The following is a 3,994-nucleotide window of genomic DNA, read 5'->3' as shown; positions in this document are numbered from 1 at the left end:
CGAAGAAAGGCCAAAGCATAAAGTGTGCCAGCTCTGACTTTACAGGCCTGTTCAGACAAGATGTTTGACCAGTTTTACACACACTAACTATGCATATGCTTTTTTTATCACATCCAGAAGCCTTGTATTTTTTATTTTTTATTATTATTTTTTTTTTTTACATATATTTATTTTTTTACATATATATCCCAGTGCATGTTTCTCTGCAGATTCCAGCATCACAGGCTGCTTTGACTCTCCGTAATAAATAGGGAGGCTGATTTTTTTTGAATTTTTTTTTATTTATATCGTACATACACAGAACATACCCTCTCATGCATACATATACTGACTTATACTGCAAGCTCACAATAATAATAGTGGTAGTGATGATAATGTTAATAATGCTTACAATAATAACAGCAATGACCTGATACAAATATCACAAGAGTATTTTAAAGAAAATAAATAAATAAAAATAAAAAGGAAAAAAAAAAAAGGAAACAAAAACCCTCATACTCACACACACCCACACACACCCACACACACGCACACGCTGATTTTTATTTCACTTTTCAAATTTGTTTAGTGCTGCCAAAAAAAGGAGGTGCGTTCACTGACTTAATAAAAAAGTAAAAAACATGTTTCACCCACATATAACTTAATTTAAGGTTTTCTAAAGCCAGTCTACCCGAATATTTCCAGTATTTAAAGGTCTACATTTATTTTTTAGTCGCTGACACACTGACACGACTCTGGAGAAAAAGACAAACCTGTTATCCTGATCCAAACTATTGCAGAAATTGCTTAAAACACATTATTAAGACATAATATGATTGGGTTTTCTTAATTTTAGCCGTTACCTGACTGAGATAAGGTCTAAGGTTGGACCTCACTAATTCCATAAATTTAATTGAAAGTGAACTTGGACAAATCCGAGGCGGTGCCGCTCGACCCTCCACAATGACATAAATTTAATTGAAAATTAACTTGGCGCTCCGTCAGCTAATATAAATCCCGCCGCCAGAAACTTGGTCACCTTTGCTGCCGCCCTCCGCTTTTGATGTTCAGGTGAAGGCAGAGCTCGTCTCTCGGACAGGGACCGTCTCCTAAATTAAACGGGTTTTATATCAGTCAGCAATCTGGAGAAAATCTCTTCAGTTCAAACCTGAAAAGACAGGACATTACAGAGATGAATTATGTACAAAAGCACAAGAGAACGATCATATTTTTTATTTCCTTTCTGCTCTCTCAAGAATTCGCTCCAGTTTAATGCTGAGGCTTTGATTTTATGTGGCACCGACAGAAATAACACACAGCAAGGTAACAAGACAATACCACGTTTTTTTTTTTTTTTTTACTTAAGTAGTTTACATCAATACAATATAATTTAAAGAGTACCACAAACTGCTCCTCCAGTAGAGGTAGAAGTACTGTTCCTCTGCTGGTGTCTGACTGCAGTAGAAGTAGAAGTACTGTTCCTCTGCTGGTATGTGACTGCAGTAGAAGTAGAAGTACTGTTCCTCTGCTGGTATTTGCAGTAGAAGTAGAAGTACTGTTCCTCTGCTGGTATGTGACTGCAGTAGAAGTAGAAGTACTGTTCCTCTGCTGGTATTTGACTGCAGTAGAAGTAGAAGTACTGTTCCTCTGCTGGTATTTGACTGCAGTAGAAGTAGAAGTACTGTTCCTCTGCTGGTATGTGACTGCAGTAGAGGTGGAAAAAGCCTCGGCAGACGACACGTCCCGTCGCTCTGCAGCGATACAGCAGGAAACAGGAAGGAGAGAAGAAGAAGCAGGAAGAGGAGAATCTGCTGCAGCTGCTCTGAGCCTGCTGGGTTTTCACAGCTCAGGAGGAACGGGGCTGGAAAAATATTTCATAGGGAGAACATTATTGAAAATAATTTGAGAACCACAGCACCAGAGGATGAAGTCTGGCTTTGGTGACCCCACGACCTCTCCTCTGCACACAGAGAAATAAAGGTGCTAACTGGAACCCAAAACGGCTCTTCATATTGATGCCATAGAAGAACCTTTTAGCGAGAGGTTCTCCACGTTCCTTGTTCCTTCACTGGGTTCCAGACGAGGAAATAATCTGCACATTAATCCACAAGGAAAAGAACTAGCTGCTGCCACCACCAAATAACTCCAAGAAACATCAAGAACCTTTAGCACTTTAAAGAACCACAGAAATAGCTCATTTCCACTATAAAGAGCCGTGCCCTGTTTGGCCTTGGAGTGTTTCCATTGCTTATGGTACCAGCGGGTCGGCGTCATAGAATTAGAGAGGCGCGCTCGTTGCCATGGAGTTGTCATAGTAACAAGAGGAGCTGTCAGTTGTTAGCCTACATTAGCTTTTTGCTACTTTTTTTATGGACAAAATCTTGTTTGAATAAAAAAGCCACCGGTCGGCATCAGGCGGGTCAGCCGCGGCACCGGCCGGTACCGCGCCCACCCGGTCAGGTCTGCCGGATCTGACAGGTGAGCAGCCGGTGCCGCGGCCAACCTGCCTGATGCCATCATCATCATCTTCACAGATGCTCTGCCATCTGTGCTTAGTGGTCACATTTCCATTTCCATTTGTAAGAAAAATGTAAACTAGGCTACACAACAGAAAAACCCAACAAAAAACTCAGCAAGCAAATCAGTTTCTTCCATAATCTCTCCAGAAACTAATGTTTGTAAATAACAGCCGACTGGCTGAAGGTTTAATGGATGTCACTTGTCACTTGTCAGTTTGTAGCAGCCTGGTTAACTGACATTCTAACCGACCAATCACAAAGGAGATCTTATTTAGGCCCGCCTCCGCGGCCCCGTTCTAACCGGGCCAGCACCAGATGTCAAACCGGGCTGAAATCTTTCACGGTTGGTTCCTGAACCGAGCGGGCTGCTGGAGTGGGAATGAATGTGGCACCGTGAATTTCACGGCACGGCGCGGCACGGCACTATAGTGGAAAAACACTAAAAGTGTGTGAGCAACCAGCCCCTAAATAAAGAGGCTCTTCAGCTGCTGGTGGTTCTTTGTGGAGCGTTTTGAAGAACCAGTTAAGAACCAGTGTTTTTGTGAGTGTGGCGCCACCAGCAGCCCCAGCGGGACGCCGTCATTGGAAATAACACACTTGTTATTGAACGCTTAAGGACTTGGAGGCTCATCAATCACTCCACAGCAGCTCTATACGACAACAGTGTACACACACACACACACACACACACACACACACACACAGGTGGGCTGTGCTGACGCAGCACTCTGACTGTGCAGATGCAGGAGGTGAACTACGGCAGCAGCAGAGGCCCAAACCGCACGACTTTGACAAATATTCGTTTTGCTCTTGGCAGATTCAAAGGCGTCTTTCTTTTTCTTTTCTCTCCTGGAGGAAACGAGTGACAGCGAGCGGCGTTTAGCAGACAGACGCTTAACTTCTCCGAGAGCGCCGCTTTGTTGTCTTTCATCTGCTTTCCTCTCTTTTTTTAAATTTTTTTTTTTATTATTTTAATATTTTAAGTGAAGTTGCGCTGGCAGAGTTTCAGAAAATGAGAAGCCGCTTTAAGTGCTTTGCTTTCATCTTTATTCTTTCTCCCCTTTTTCTTTCTTTCTTTTCTTATTCTTGTCTCGCCTGCTCTCTCCATTTCATTCGCTCTTTTCTCGTGTGTGTGTGTGTGTGTGTGTGTGTGTGTGTGTCCTCTGGGTCTAAGCAAACCTCTGAAGTTAAAGATGCAGTCTGTTTCTCTCTCTCTCTCTCACACACTCACACTCACACACACACACACACAGAGACAGGCCAATGAATGGACAGGTCAAAAGGCAGAGGTGTGTGTGTGTGTGTGTGTGTGTGTGTGTGTGTGTACATGTTCACTCATTTTAATTTGCTGTTTTTTGTTTGTTAGTTTGGTGATTTTTGCTGGTTTACAGTGGGCCGTGTACACAAGAGCTGCTTTGTTTCTGTGTGTGTTTGTGCATAGGCATACAAGTGTGTGTGCAAGTGTGTGTGTGAGTGTGTGTGTGTGTGTGTGTGTG

Source organism: Myripristis murdjan, chromosome 20, assembly GCF_902150065.1.
Source record: "Myripristis murdjan chromosome 20, fMyrMur1.1, whole genome shotgun sequence".
Taxonomy (NCBI): Eukaryota; Metazoa; Chordata; class Actinopteri; order Holocentriformes; family Holocentridae; genus Myripristis; species Myripristis murdjan.
Note: the sequence above shows the minus strand (reverse complement) of the source record.